This window comes from Lolium perenne, chromosome 4 (genome assembly GCF_019359855.2).
Source record: "Lolium perenne isolate Kyuss_39 chromosome 4, Kyuss_2.0, whole genome shotgun sequence".
Lineage (NCBI taxonomy): Eukaryota > Viridiplantae > Streptophyta > Magnoliopsida > Poales > Poaceae > Lolium > Lolium perenne.
Window position 1 is genome coordinate 345,331,056 of NC_067247.2, and position 17,185 is coordinate 345,348,240.

A 17,185-nucleotide genomic window follows, 5' to 3' on the forward strand; every position below is an offset into this window, starting at 1 on the left:
GGCCAACTCTCTTCAAAGATGCAAGGAAGTTTATTTTATCTTGTGATGAATGTCAAAGGGTTGGTAACATCTCCAGATGCAATGAAATGCCTATGAATTATACTCTTGTTATTGAACCGTTCGATTGTTGGGGATTTGACTTCATGGGACCTTTTCCCTCTTCAGAAGGTAACACTCATATACTTGTTGCTGTTGATTATGTTACTAAATGGGTGGAAGCCATACCCACAAAAAGTGCTGATGGTGAGACCTCTTTAAGAATGCTTTTAGATATTATTTTTCCTAGATTTGGAGTTCCTAGATATATTATGACTGATGGAGGTTCTCATTTTATTCATGGTGGTTTTAGAAAAACTCTTGCTAAATATGGTATTAATCATAGAATTGCTTCCGCTTATCATCCTCAAACTAGTGGGCAAGTAGAACTATCAAATAGAGAAATTAAATCTATCTTGCAAAAGACTGTTAATAAAACTAGAAAGAATTGGGCTAGTAAATTGAAGGAAGCACTATGGGCTTATAGAACTGCTTATAAAAATCCCATGGGTATGTCACCTTATAAAATGGTTTATAGAAAAGCTTGTCATTTACCTCTAGAACTAGAGCACAAAGCTTATTGGGCTGTTAGAGAATTAAATAAAGATCCTAAACTTGCCGGTAATAAGAGGTTGCTGCAATTGAGTTCTCTAGATGAATGGAGAAGTGAAGCTTATGAAAATGCTAGACTCTTTAAAGAGAAAGTTAAAAAATGGCATGATAGAAGGATTATCAAAAGAGAATTTAATATTGGGGATAAAGTCCTATTGTATCGGTCTGCCTCGCATTCTTTGCAGGGAAATTACTCTCGAAATGGGAAGGACCATATGTTGTTGAGGAGGTGTATCGTTCAGGAGCAATAAAAATTAGCTCTCTCCAAGGCAATGCTACACAAGTGGTGAATGGACAAAGACTCAAGCATTATATCTCAGGTGATTCTTACAATGTAGATGTTGATGTTATTCGAGTGGAAACACCGGAGGCTTTCATCAAAGGTCAAATTGACAAATTCGCTTAACTCGACTTTGAATAGGTAACAGTACTGGTAATAAAAAGTTCGCAATTTACTTTCCGAACAATGTTTTTGCTGTTTTTGGAAAATATGAAAAATTACGAGATCGAAACGGAGTGGAGGAGACGCACGTGGGCGTGCCCTCATAGGCTGGCGCGGGCCCTAGCCAGGCCGCGCCGCCCTATGAGCTGGCCGCCTCGTCGCCTCTTTTCGACTCTGGTTCGACCTGGTAGTTTCCTTATGACATACAAATTCCTGCTATATAACCCCCCGGACCCCTGGAGGTCCGTATATCATTTTCTCAGCGTGTTTTGTTTCGAGCTGTTTCTGCCAGGATTTGCTTTGGATCTAGAGTCATCATGTCTTCGTCGGAAACTCCGAAGGACAGGTCATGCAAGGACGTTGACAACTTGTACATGGAGGAGCTGAGGATGCACCCCAAGGAGTTGCTGCTCATTGATGGAGAGCTGCAGATCAAGGATGTCCAGGGTCCTAAAGGAGAAGGAAGCTTGGAAGATAGGATGGAGAAGCTAGAGCAAGAGGTCTTCAAATACAAGAAGATGGCTGAGCGTGAGGTGGACATCTTCCACAAGATTGTGTCTGAACTTATTGATGCACACGAGAAGGAGACTGCAAAGCTATGGGGCGACATCCTCTCACTTCACGACACCACCAACAAACTCCAAGCTCAACTCTATGATGTTCAGAATCAGAACTGTGAGTATGAAAACAGGTTTAAACACATAAGCTATGCTGCTAGTTTCAGGATTCCCGAGACCAAGATGTCGTTTGTTGATGGAGAGCCTCTTCCTTGGAAGTCTGACGATGGGAATTCATCACCACCATCGCCGAAGGAGTAATTCATCATCGGTATTGGCATCCCCTTGGTTTGTTCCAAGCTTGGGGGAGTGCCGCGGTATCACATCATCACTATCTTTTACTTTTTACTATCAAGTATTGTCATATCATGAGTAGGGAAGTTATCATATAAGATGGGTTGCAGTGTGGAAGTATCTCTCCTTTAGTTGATTGTCTATGTATCCCTTGGTGTGAGTTATCGTTATGGAATATTAATGAGAAGCCTTATCATTTACATGTTGCACATCTTATTTTAGTTTGCAATCCTTATTATATGATTGATCTTGTTATTAGTATTGGTATCACTTTGGGAGCATTGAATAAGTCTATTTGGTTTTGGCAAACTTAGCATTGGTCAATAGCAACAACACTTTGAGGTTTAAGTAGAAAAGAGAAATACATGTAGTTGTTTCATTGTCTTATTTTCTTGTTAGCTCATAGCTTATTATTCTGAAGTTAAAATTGTTTGTGCTTACAAGAAAGATGCATGATTGTTTCTATCACATGTATATTTGTTTGTTTCCCTCAACTCTTGTGCTTGCTAATTAACCTTGCTAGCCAAAAACCCGCACTGAGAGGGAATGCTTCTCGTGCATCCAAACCTCAACCCAAACCTATGCCATTTGTGTCCACCATAACTACCTACTACATGGTATTTCCTGCCATTCCAAGTAAATACTTCGTGTGCTACCTTTAAATAATTCAAAATTTACTATCTCTTATTTGTGTCAATGTTTTATAGCTCATGAGGAAGTATGTGGTGTTTTATCTTTCAATCTTGTTGGGCAACTTTCACCAATGGACTAGTGGCTTCATCCGCTTATCCAATAATTTTGCAAAAAGAGCTGGCAATGGGATCCCCAGTCCCAAATTAATTAACCTAGATAGACACTCCTCCAAGGTATGTGATTGATGGACGGCACCCGAAGGATTCGGTTAGCCATGGCTTGTGTGAGCAAAGGTTGGGGGAGTGTCATCATAATAAAACTAAAATAAAAAGGCACACCTTCATGGTATGAGATTGTTGGCAGGCACCCGAAGGATTCGGTTAGCCATGGTTTGTGAAAGAAAGGTTGGGAGGAGTGCCACACAAAAATAAAAATAAAATGGGAGCCGCTCTTTGAAGGTTTGTCTGGCAAGGGGGTTAGAGTACCCGCTACCAGTCGTTGACAACAACAAACACCTCTCAAAATGTTACTTTTATTCTCTTTATATGATTTCAAAACTGAAAAAGCTCTAGCACATGATTTAATCCCTGCTTCCCTCTGCGAAGGGCCTGTCTTTTACTTTATGTTGAGTCAGTAAACCTATTTCCCTCCATCTTAAGCAAGCATTTGAGTTGTTGTGATCAAAATACTATATTGTGATTTACCTCATCATGTCTTTTACTTTTCCTTGTTTAGTACCAGTTTTATCTGAATGAATATAGCTTTGAAAGTTACCAATGATCATGAGGAAACTATTATGATTGAGTATGCAAGTTATACCATATAAACTTTAACATGAGAGCACTGCTCGATAAGATAAGTATAACCTGTTAATTGTTCTCTGACCAAGAATGAAGTTTGCCATCACCAACTATGATTTCTTATGCACCTTTATTTGTGATTACCTTATACTTGTTCCAAGTTGAATTATATGAGGAAGTTGTTTACTAGAATGTCTTGTGTGAATGAATATGATGCTTCTTGTCCGTATTTTATTTATCGACTCTTCACTCCATAAACATGTGGACTTGTTTACCGAGTTCAGTTTCGCTTGGGGACAAGTGAAGTCTAAGCTTGGGGGGAGTTGATACGTCCAATTTGCATCACTATTTTGTATCATAATTTGCTGTTATTCATTGATATATTTCATATTTGGGGATAATACTTATGTTATTTCATCTATTTTGCATGATTCATGATTATTGGAGGATCGCGCACCGGAGCAGGATTCTGCTGGAAAAAGCGTCGTCAGAATGCAATATTTCGGAAGATCAACAGTTGACGGAAATTATATGAAAAATCCTATTTTTCCAGATGACGAAGGAAGCCAGAAGGGGGAGCCGAGGGTACCCGAGGTGGGCCCACCTCATAGGCCGGCGCGGCCCAAGGCCTGGCCGCGCCGCCCTGTGAGGAGGGGGCCCACAGCCCCCTCTCGCCTCCTTTTCTGCGCGTACACCTTCGTCCCGAAAACCTAAGCTCCAGGGGATTCGTCGCGGAGAGACACAGCCGCCTCTGCGGGTGATACGTCTCCGACGTATCGATAATTTCTTATGTTCCATGCCACATTATTGATAATATCTACATGTTTTATGCACACTTTATGTCATATTCGTGCATTTTCTGGAACTAACCTATTAACAAGATGCCGAAGTGCCAGTTGCTGTTTTCTGCTATTTTTGGTTTCAGAAATCCTAGTAAGGAAATATTCTCGGAATTGGACGAAATCAACGCCTAGGGTCCTATTTTGCCACGAAGCTTCCAGAAGACCGAAGAGGAGACGAAGTGGGGCCACGAGGTGGCGACACCATAGGGCGGCGCGGCCCAAGCCCTGGCCGCGCCGACCTGTAGTGTGGGCCCCTCGTGACGCCCCTTGACCTACCCTTCCGCCTACAAATAGCCTTCGTCGCGAAACCCCCAGTACCGAGAGCAACGATGCGGAAAACCTTCCAGAGACGCCGCCGCCGCCAATCCCATCTCGGGGGATGTAGTTACTGATTACATTACGCGCAATACTTAATGCAATTGTCTGTTGTTAGCAACTTAATACTGGAAGGGGTTCGGATGATAACCTGAAGGTGGACTTTTTAGGCATAGATGCATGCTGGATAGCGGTCTATGTACTTTGTCGTAATGCCCAATTAAATCTCACTATACTCATCATAATATATATGTGCATGGTCATGCCCTCTTTATTTGTCAATTGCCCAACTGTAATATGTTCACCCAACATGCTGTTTATCTTATGGGAGAGACACCTCTAGTGAACTGTGGACCCCAATCTACTGCAATACTTGTTCTACTGTTTTCTGCAAACAATCATCATCCACACTATACATCTAATCCTTTGTTACAGCAAGCCGGTGAGATTGACAACCTCGTTGTTTCGTTGGGGCAAAGTACTTGGTTTGTGTTGTGCAGGTTCCACGTTGGCGCCGGAATCCCTGGTGTTGCGCCGCACTACATCTCGCCGCCATCAACCTTCAACGTGCTTCTTGGCTCCTACTGGTTCGATAAACCTTGGTTTCATACTGAGGGAAAACTTGCCGCTATACGCATCACACCTTCCTCTTGGGGTTCCCAACGGACGCGTGCTGTACGCGTATCAAGCACTTTTTCTGGCGCCGTTGCCGGGGAGATCAAGACACGCTGCAAGGGGAGTCTCCACATCCCAATCTCTTTACTTTGTTTTTGTCTTGCTTAGTTTCATTTACTACTTTGTTTGCTGCACTAAATCAAAATACAAAAAAATTAGTTGCTAGTTTTACTTACTTGCTATCTTGTTTACTATATCAAAAACACAAAAAAAATTAGTTACTTGCATTTACTTTATCTAGTTTGTTTTATTTACTACTGCTAAAATGAGTAATCCTGAAGTTGAAGTTCGTACGTTTAAGAAACGAGGGGGAGAATGTTTAAGAGATGCTTGGTATAGAATTAGTAATGCCCATAATAGGTGCACTAAGAAACACTCCACCACTATTTTACTCAGAAATTTTTATGTTGGTGTCTCTAGCTGGAATAGGTATGTTCTTGATAGTCTCGCGAAAGGTAACTTCCTAAGTACTCTTGCATTAGAAGCTAGCTGCATTATTGAGAGTCTATTTGGAATACCCCCTGTTGATGAAGTTAAAACTGAAATCTCTCTTGAAGATGTTATGAAAAAATTGGAAACCATAGAGAAAATTTTTCCAAGTATTGAAACTAAATTGGAAATGTTACTTGATAAAACTGATGAACTCGACAAATCCTTAGGAGGAATTGATGAAAGAATTAGTGTCCTAGGAACTTGTGTTGTCCACGATGATCAGATCAATAGGATTGACAAACTTGAAAAATCTATGGGAACCTTGGGTTCAACATTTTCTTCTCTTAAATATAAGGAGAAAGCTTATGTGGGTAAGGAGCAAAAGTTTATGTATGTCTCTAAAGTGCCTAAACCAAAGAAATATTATTATAGGCCTAAAATTGACAAAGCCCTTAGTACCACCACAGATGGGGGAGTTTGTGATAACGATGCACCATCTCTTGATAATACTTGATACACACTTTCTGCGCCTAGCAGAAAGGCGTTAAATAAAAGCGCTTATGGGAGACAACCCATGTGTTTTTACTACAGTACTTTGTTTTTATTTTGTGTCTTGGAAGTTGTTTACTACTGTAGCAACATCTCCTTATCTTAGTTTAGTGTTTTATTGTGCCAAGTAAAGTCGTTGATAGTAAAGTTCATACTAGATTTGGATTACTGCGCAGAAACAGATTTCTTTGCTGTCACGAATCTGGGATGTTTTCTCTGTAGGTAACTCAGAAAATTATGCCAATTTACGTGAATGATCCTCAGATATGTACGCAACTTTCATTCAATTTGAGGATTTTCATTTGAGCAAGTCTGGTGCCTCAATAAAATTCGTCAATACGAACTGTTCTGTTTTTGACAGATTCTGCCTTTTATTTCGCATTGCCTGTTTTGTTATGTTCGATGGATATTTTGATTCCATTGACTTTCAGTAGCTTTGTGCAATGTCCAGAAGTGTTAAGAATGATTATGTCACCTCTGAACATGTATATTTTTATTGTGCACTAACCCTCTAATGAGTTGTTCTAAGTTTGGTGTGGAGGAAGTTTTCAAGGATCAAGAGAGGGAGATGATACAACATGATCAAGGAGAGTGAAAGCTCTAAGCTTGGGGATGCCCTGGTGGTTCACCCCTGCATATATCAAGAAGACTCAAGCGTCTAAGCTTGGGGATGCCCAAGGCATCCCCTTCTTCATCGACAACATTATCAGGTTCCTCCCCTGAAACTATATTTTTATTCCATCACATCTTATGTGCTTTGCTTGGAGCGTCGGTTTGTTTTTGTTTTTTGTTTTGTTTGAATAAAATGGATCCTAGCATTCACTTTGTGGGAGAGAGACACGCTCCGCTGTAGCATATGGACAAGTATGTCCTTAGGCTCTACTCATAATATTCATGGCGAAGTTTCTTCTTCGTTAAATTGTTATTTCGTTGGAATTGGAAAATGATACATGTAGTAATTGCTAAAATGTCTTGGATAATGTGATACTTGGCAATTGTTGTGCTCATGTTTAAGCTCTTGCATCATATACTTTGCACCCATTAATGAAGAAATACATAGAGCATGCTAAAATTTGGTTTGCATATTTGGTCTCTCTAAGGTCTAGATAATTTCTAGTATTGAGTTTGAACAACAAGGAAGACGGTGTAGAGTCTTATAATGTTTTCAATATGTCTTTTATGTGAGTTTTGCTGCACCGGTTCATCCTTGTGTTTGTTTCAAATAGCCTTGCTAGCCTAAACCTTGTATCGAGAGGGAATACCTCTCATGCATCCAAAATCCTTGAGCCAACCACTATGCCATTTGTGTCCACCATACCTACCTACTACATGGTATTTCTCCGCCATTCCAAAGTAAATTGCTTGAGTGCTACCTTTAAATTTCCATTCTTCACATTTACAATATATAGCTCATGGGACAAATAGCTTAAAAACTATTGTGGTATTGAATATGTACTTATGCACTTTATCTCTTATTAAGTTGCTCGTCGTGCGATAACCATGTTCACTGGGGACGCCATCAACTACTCTTTGTTGAATTTCATGTGAGTTGCTATGCATGTTCGTCTTGTCTGAAGTAAGAGCGATCTACCACCTTATGGTTAGAGCATGCATATTGTTAGAGAAGAACATTGGGCCGCTAACTAAAGCCATGATCCATGGTGGAAGTTTCAGTTTTGGACCATATCCTCAATCTCATATGAGAAAATTAATTGTTGTTACATGCTTATGCATAAAAGAGGAGTCCATTATCTGTTGTCTATGTTGTCCCGGTATGGATGTCTAAGTTGAGAATAATCAATAGCGAGAAATCCGATGCGAGCTTTCTCCTTAGACCTTTGTACAGGCGGCATAGAGGTACCCCTTTGTGACACTTGGTTAAAACATGTGCATTGCGATGATCCCGGTAGTCCAAGCTAATTAGGACAAGGTGTGGGCACTATTAGTATACTATGCATGAGGCTTGCAACTTGTAAGATATAATTTACATGATACATATGCTGTATTACTACCGTTGACAAAATTGTTTCTTGTTTTCAAAATCAAAGCTCTAGCACAAATATAGCAATCGATGCTTTCCTCTTTGAAGGACCATTCTTTTACTTTTATGTTGAGTCAGTTCACCTATCTCTCTCCACCTCAAGAAGCAAACACTTGTGTGAACTGTGCATTGATTCCTACATACTTGCATATTGCACTTGTTATATTACTCTATGTTGACAATATCCATGAGATATACATGTTATAAGTTGAAAGCAACCGCTGAAACTTCATCTTCCTTTGTGTTGCTTCAATACCTTTACTTTGAATTATTGCTTTATGAGTTAACTCTTATGCAAGACTTATTGATGCCTGTCTTGAAGTACTATTCATGAAAAGTCTTTGCTATATGATTCACTTGTTTACTCATGTCATTTACATTGTTTTGATCGCTGCATTCACTACATATGCTTTACAAATAGTATGATCAAGGTTACGATGGCATGTCACTCCAGAAATTATCTTTGTTTATCGTTTACCTGCTCGGGACGAGCAGGAACTAAGCTTGGGGATGCTGATACGTCTCCGACGTATCGATAATTTCTTATGTTCCATGCCACATTATTGATAATATCTACATGTTTTATGCACACTTTATGTCATATTTGTGCATTTTCTGGAACTAACCTATTAACAAGATGCCGAAGTGCCGATTCTGTTTTCACATTGTTTTTGGTTTCAGAAATCCTAGTAAGGAAATATTCTCGGAATTGGACGAAATCAACGCCCAGGGTCCTATTTTGCCACGAAGCTTCCAGAAGACCGAAGAGGAGACGAAGTGGGGCCACGAGGTGGCGACACCATAGGGCGGCGCGGCCCAAGCCCTGGCCGCGCCGACCTGTAGTGTGGGCCCCTCGTGACACCCCTTGACCTGCCCTTCCGCCTACAAATAGCCTTCGTCGCGAAACCCCCAGTACCGAGAGCCACGATACGGAAAACCTTCCAGAGACGCCGCCAATCCCATCTCGGGGGATTCAGGAGATCACCTCCGGCACCCTGCCGGAGAGGGGAATCATCTCCCGGAAGACTCTACACCGCCATGGTCGCCTCCGAAGTGATGAGTGAGTAGTCTACCCCTGGACTATCGGTCCATAGCAGTAGCTAGATGGTTGTCTTCTCCCCATTGTGCTTAATTGTCGGGTCTTGTGAGCTGCCGAACATGATCAAGATCATCTATCTGTAATTCTATATGTTGTGTTTGTTGGGATCCGATGAATAGAGAATACTTGTTATGTTGATTATCAATTTATATCTATGTGTTGTTTATGATCTTGCATGCTCTCCGTTACTAGTAGATGCTCTGGCCAAGTAGATGCTTGTAACTCCAAGAGGGAGTATTTATGCTCGATAGTGGGTTCATGTCTCCGTGAATCTGGGGAAGTGACAGAAATCTCTAAGATTATGGATGTGCTGTTGCCACTAGGGATAAAACATTGGTGCTATGTTCGAGGATGTAGTTACTGATTACATTACGCGCAATACTTAATGCAATTGTCTGTTGTTAGCAACTTAATACTGGAAGGGGTTCGGATGATAACCTGAAGGTGGACTTTTTAGGCATAGATGCATGCTGGATAGCGGTCTATGTACTTTGTCGTAATGCCCAATTAAATCTCACTATACTCATCATAATATGTATGTGCATGGTCATGCCCTCTTTATTTGTCAATTGCCCAACTGTAATTTGTTCACCCAACATGCTGTTTATCTTATGGGAGAGACACCTCTAGTGAACTGTGGACCCCGGTCCAATTCTCTATACTGAAATACAATCTACTGCAATATTTGTTCTACTGTTTTCTGCAAACAATCATCATCCACACTATACATCTAATCTTTTGTTACAACAAGCCGGTGAGATTGACAACCTCGCTGTTTCGTTGGGGCAAAGTACTTGGTTTGTGTTGTGCAGGTTCCACGTTGGCGCCGGAATCCCTGGTGTTGCGCCGCACTACATCTCGCCGCCATCAACCTTCAACGTGCTTCTTGGGTCCTACTGGTTCGATAAACCTTGGTTTCATACTGAGGGAAAACTTGCCGATGTACGCATCACACCTTCCTCTTGGGGTTCCCAACGGACGCGTGCGGTACGCGTATCAGCGGGGCGGAGAACACCAGAGAGAAAAGAGCTCTCCGGCAGGCTGAGATCCGCCGGGGAAATTCCCTCCCGGAGGGGGAAATCGACACCATCGTCACCGTCATCGAGCTGGACATCATCTCCATCACCATCATCATCATCTCCATCATCATCACCGCCATCTCCACCGCTGCACATCGTCACCGATGTAACAATTTGGGTTTGATCTTGATCGTTTGATAGGGGAAACTCTCCCGGTGTTGATTTCTACTTGTTATTGATGCTATTGAGTGAAACCGTTGAACCAAGGTTTATGTTCAGATTGTTATTCATCATCATATCACCTCTGATCATGTTCCATATGATGTCTCGTGAGTAGTTCGTTTAGTTCTTGAGGACATGGGTGAAGTCTAAATGTTAGTAGTGAAGTATGGTTGAGTAATATTCAATGTTATGATATTTAAGTTGTGGTGTTATTCTTCTAGTGGTGTCGTGTGAACGTCGACTACACGACACTTCACCTTTATGGGCCTAGGAGAATGCATCTTGTACTCGTTTGCCAATTGCGGGGTTGCCGGAGTGACAGAAACCTAAACCCCCGTTGGTATATCGATGCAGGAGGGATAGCAGGATCTCAGAGTTTAAGGCTGTGCTTAGATTTATCTTAATTACTTTCTTGTAGTTGCGGATGCTTTCAAGGGGTATAATCACAAGTATGTATTAGTCCTAAGAAGGGCGGTACATTAGCATAGGTTCACCCACACAACACTTATCAAAACAATGAAGATTAATTAGCCGTATGTAGCGAAAGCACTAGACTAAAATCCCGTGTGTCCTCGAGAATGCTTGGTCATTATAAGTAAACAAACCGGCTTGTCCTTTGTGCTAAAAAGGATTGGGCCACTCGCTGCAATTGTTACTCTCGCACTTTACTTACTCGTACTTTATTCATCTGTTACATCAAAACCTCCTGAATACTTGTCTGTGAGCATTTACAGTGAATCCTTCATCGAAACTGCTTGTCAACACCTTCTGCTCCTCGTTGGGATCGACATTCTTACTTATCGAAGATACTACGATACACCCCCTATACTTGTGGGTTATCAAGGCACCCGAGGATTCGGTTAGCCATGGTTTGTGAAAGGAAGGTTGGAAGGAGTGCCACCCAAAAATAAAATAAAATGGGAGCCGCTCTTTGAAGGTTTGTCTGGCAAGGGGGTTAGAGTGCCCACTACCATTCGTTGACAACAACAAACACCTCTCAAAACTTTACTTTTATGCTCTCTTTATGTTTTCAAAACCAAAGCTCTAGCACAAATATAGCAATCAATGCTTCCCTCTGCGAAGGGCCTTTCTTCTACTTTATGTTGAGTCAGTTTACCTACTTCCTTCCATCTTAGAAACAAACACGTGTGTCAGCTGTGCATTGATTCTTACATACTTGCTTATTTGCATTCATCATATTACTTTACATTGACAATATCCATGAGATATACATGTTACAAGTTGAAAGCAACCGCTGAAACTTAATCTTCCTTTGTGTTGCTTCAATGCCTCTACTATGAATTTATTGCTTTATGAGTTAACTCTTATGCAAGACTTATTGATGCTTGTCTTGAAAGTACTATTCATGAAAAGTCTTTGCTATATGATTCAATTGTTTAACCATTGTATTTACTATTGCTTTGAATCACTGCATTCATCTCATATGCTTTACAATAGTATGATTAAGATCATGTTGGTAGCATGTCACTTCAGAAATTATCTTTGTTATCGTTTACCTACTCGGGGACGAGTAGGAACTAAGCTTGGGGATGCTGATACGTCTCCGACGTATCGATAATTTCTTATGTTCCATGCTTGTTTTATGACAATACCTACATGTTTTGTTCACACTTTATATCGTTTTGATGCGTTTTCCGGAACTAACCTATTGACGAAATGCCGAAGTGCCAGTTCCTGTTTTCTGCTGTTTTTGGTTTCAGAAATCCTAGTAAGGAAATATTCTCGGAATTGGACGAAATCAACGCCCAGCATCTTATAATTCCACGAAGCTTCCAGAACACCCGAGAGCCACCAGAGGAGGGCCTTGTGGGCCCCACACGTGTGCCCGGCGCGGCCAGAGGGGGGGCCGTGCCCCCCTACTGTGTCGCCGCCTCGTCAGCCCTCCGACTCCGCCTCTTCGCCTATATAAAGGTCCCTGACCTAAAACATCGATACGAAAAAGCCACGGTACGAGAAATCTTCCAGAGCCGCCGCCATCGCGAAGCCAAGATCTGGGGGACAGGAGTCTCTGTTCCGGCACGCCGCCGGGACGGGGAAGTGCCCCCGGAAGGCTTCTCCATCGACACCGCTGCCATCTCCACCGCCATCTTCATCAACGCTGCTGTCTCCCATGAGGAGGGAGTAGTTCTCCATCGAGGCTAAGGGCTGTACCGGTAGCTATGTGGTTAATCTCTTTCCTATGTACTTCAATACAATGATCTCATGAGCTGCCTTACATGATTGAGATTCATATGAGTTTTGTATCACTATTCATCTATGTGCTACTCTAGTGATGTTATTAAAGTAGTCTATTCCTCCTGCACGGTGTAAAGGTGACAGTGTGTGCATCGTGTAGTACTTGGCGTAGGTTATGATTGTAATCTCTTGTAGATTATGAAGTTAATTATTGCTATGATAGTATTGATGTGATCTATGCCTCCTTCATAGTGTGATGGTGACAGTGTGCATTCTATGTTAGTACTTGGTGTAGTTGTGTTGATCTATCATGCACTCTAAGGTTATTTAAACATGAATATCGAATATTGTGGAGCTTGTTAACTCCGGCATTGAGGGTTCGTGTAATCCTACACAATTAGTGGTGTTCATCATCCAACAAGAGAGTGTAGAGTATAGCATATATCTATTTATTCTGTTATGTGATCAATGTTGAGAGTGTCCACTAGTGAAAGTATAATCCCTAGGCCTTGTTCCCAAATACTGCAATCATCGCTGTTTGTTTACTGTTTTACTGCATCTCTACTGCCTGCAATATTACCACCATCAACCACACGCCAGTTGTAGCATCAAGCTATTTTCTGGTGCCGTTACTACTGCTCATATTCATTCATACCACTTGTATTTCACTATCTCTTCGCTGAACTAGTGCACCTATACATCTGACAAGTGTATTAGGTGTGTTGGGGACACAAGAGACTTCTTGCTTTGTGGTTGCAGGGTTGCATGAGAGGGATATCTTTGACCTCTTCCTCCCTGAGTTCGATAAACCTTGGGTGATCCACTTAAGGGAAAACTTGCTGCTGTTCTACAAACCTCTGCTCTTGGAGGCCCAACACTGTCTACAGGAAAAGGAGTGTGCGTAGACAGCAGGGACACAAGAGACTTCTTGTATCTTAATTGCAGGGTTGCTTGAGAGGGATATCTTTGACCTCTACCTCCCCGAGTTCGATAAACCTTGGGTGATTCACTTAAGGGAAACGTGCTGTTGTTCTACAAACCTCTGCTCTTGGAGGCCCAACACTGTCTACAGGAATAGAAGCGTGCGTAGACATCGAGTTATTTTCTGGCGCCGTTGCCGGGGAGGTAAGGTAAAAGGTATTCACATCCTCCGACTACTAAGCTATTTCCTAGCACTGTTGCCGGTGTGTGAGTGCTCGAAGCTATTTCCTTTAGATTCTGCAATTATATCTTTTTGTTTCTTGATTTTTATTTCACTAGTTAGGCTTAATGGAAAACAACAAAAATATTAGAGATCTTTATGAAATTTATATTGAGTTAGGACATGAGGTGTTTGAAGAGAAAATTAAAAAACCCATGGAACTTTATATGCATGCTAATGGCAATGTTATTAGTATGAATGCTTTGAACACCATTGTTGCTAATGCTATGGAAAATTCTAAGCTTGGGGAAGCTGGTTTTGATGAGCATGATATTTTTAGTCCCCCAAGCATGGAGGAGAAAATTTTATTTGATGATACTTTACCTCCCATTTATGATGATTATAATGATAGTGGTATTTTGGTGCCACCTACCATGGAGGATAAAGTTTATTATGATTATACCATGCCTGCAATTTATGATGATTACAATGATGGTTGTGATAGTTTTACTCCCACTATTACTAATAAAATTGATTATGCTTATGTGGAGAGTAATGATAGTTTTATGCATGTGAATAAGAATGCTTTATGTGATAGTTATATTGTTGAGTTTGTTCATGATGCTATTGGAAATTATTATGAGAGTGGAAAATATGGTTGTAGAAATTTTCATGGTACTAAAACACCTCTCTATATGCTGAAAATTTTGAAGTTACTCGTGTTTTATCTTCCTATGCTTGTCACTTTGTTCTTCATGAATTTATTTGTGTAGATTCCTATGCATAGGAAGCGGGTTAGGCTTAATTTTTTGAATTTGCTTTTGATGCTCTCTTTTGCGTCAACTCTTATTTTTTGCGTGAGCATCATTAAAATTACTGAGCCCATCTTAATGGCTATAAAGAAAGCACTTCTTGGGGAGATAACCATGTTTTTATTTTGCTACTGTTTTGTTGTGTCTTGGAAGTTGTTACTGCTGTAGCAACCTCTCCTTATCTTTATTTTATTGCATTGTTGTGCCAAGTAAAGTCTTTGATAGAGAGTTGATACTAGATTTGGATTTCTGCGCAGAAACAGATTTATAGCTGTCACTAATTTGAGTAGATATCTCTGTAGGAAACTCAGAAAAATCTGCAAAAATTCATGAGTAATCCTCATATATGTACGCAACTTTCATTCAATTTGAGCTTTTTCATCTGAGCAGGTTAAGTGCCTCGAAAAAATTCATCTTTACAGACTGTTCTGTTTTGACAGATTCTGCCTTTTATTTCGCATTGCCTCTTTTACTGTGTTTGAGTGGATTTCTTTGCTCCATTAAATTTCTGTAGTTTTGGGTAATGTCCAGAAGTGTTGGGAATGATTGTGTCCTCGCTGAACATGTGAATTTTTGATTATGCACTAACCCTCTAATGAGATTGTTTTGAGTTTGGTGTGAAGGAAGTTTTCAAGGATCAAGAGTGGAAGATGATATAATATGATCAAGAAGAGTGAAAAGTCTAAGCTTGGGGATGCCCCCGTGGTTCATCCCTGCATATTTCAAGAAGACTCAAGCGTCTAAGCTTGGGGATGCCCAAGGCATCCCCTTCTTCATCAACAACTTATCAGGTCACCTCTAGTGAAACTATATTTTTATTCGGTCACATCTTATGTGCTTTACTTGGAGCGTCTGTGTGCTTTTATTTTCGTTTTGTTATTTCCATTCTCTGAATAAATTCATGCTTATGTGGGAGAGAGACACACTCCGCTTTTTCATACGAACACTAGTGTTCTTCGTTTTACTTTTAATGTTCATGGCAAAAGTTGAAAGCTGCTGCATTTATTGCTATTTGGTTGGAAACAGAAAATGCTTCATGTGGTAATTGGTATATTATCTTGAATAATTTGATACTTGGCAATTGTTTTGAGCTCTCAAATAGATCATGTTTAAGCTCTTGCATCATGTAGTTTGAACCTATTAGTGGAGAATTACTGCAGAGCTTGTTGAAATTTGGTTTGCATGATTGGTCTCTCTAAAGTCTAGATATTTTCTGGTAAAAGTGTTTGAACAACAAGGAAGACAGTGTAGAGTCTTATAATGCTTGCAATATGTTCTTATGTAAGTTTTGCTGTACCGGTTCATACTTGTGTTTGCTTCAAACAACCTTGCTAGCCAAAGCCTTGTACTGAGAGGGAATGCTTCTCGTGCATCCAAAACCTTGAGCCAAAACCTATGCCATTTGTGTCCACCATAACTACCTACTATGTGGTATTTTTCTGCCATTCCAAAGTAAATTGCGTGCGTGCTACCTTTAAAAAATTCATTCCTTGTCTTTGCAATACATAGCTCATGGGAAAGTAGCCTAAAAAACTATTGTAGTAAAGAATATGTCGCTTATGTATCTTAGTTCTTATAATTTGCTTGTTGAGCGGTAACCATGTTATCTGGGGACGCCATCAACCTGTCACACCTTTGTTGAATATCATGTGAGTTGTTATGCATGTTCGTCTTGTCTGAAGTAAGGGTGATTTTTCATGAGTTGAATGGTTTGAGTATGCATATTGTTAGAGAAGAACATTGGGCCGCCAACCAAAGCCATGTATCATGGTGGAAGTTTCAGCTTGGACATTAATCCTCAATCTCTTATGAGGATATTATCTGTTGTTGAATGCTTAAGCATTAAAGAGGAGTCCATTATCTATTTTCTATGTTGTCCCGGTATGGATGTCCTCAAGTTGAGATTTATCAAAAACGAGAAATCAAATGCGATCTATCTCCTTGAACCTTTGTACAGGTGGCATAGAGGTACCCCTTTGTGACACTTGGTTGAAACATATGTAATACAATGATAATCCATGGAAATCCGAGCTAATTTGCACAAGGTGCGAGCACTATTGGTATTCGATGCATGAGGCTTGCAACTTATAGGATGTTTTATGCATAACACATATGAATTATTACTACCGTTGACAAAATTGTTTCCATGTTTTCAAAATAAAAGCTCTAGCACATGAGTAATCCCTGCTTTCCTCTGCGAAGGACCTTTCTTTTACTTTATGTTGAGTCAGTTTACCTACTTCTTTCCATCGTAGAAGCAAACACTTGTGTCAACTGTGTGCATTGATTCTTACATACTTGCTTATTTGCACTCATCATATTACTTTGTGTTGACAATTATCCATGAGATATACATGTTGAAAGTTGAAAGCAACTGCTGAAACTTAAATCTTCCTTTGTGTTGCTTCAAAACCTTATATTAAGAATCTATTGCTTTATGAGTTAACTCTTATGCAAGACTTATTGAT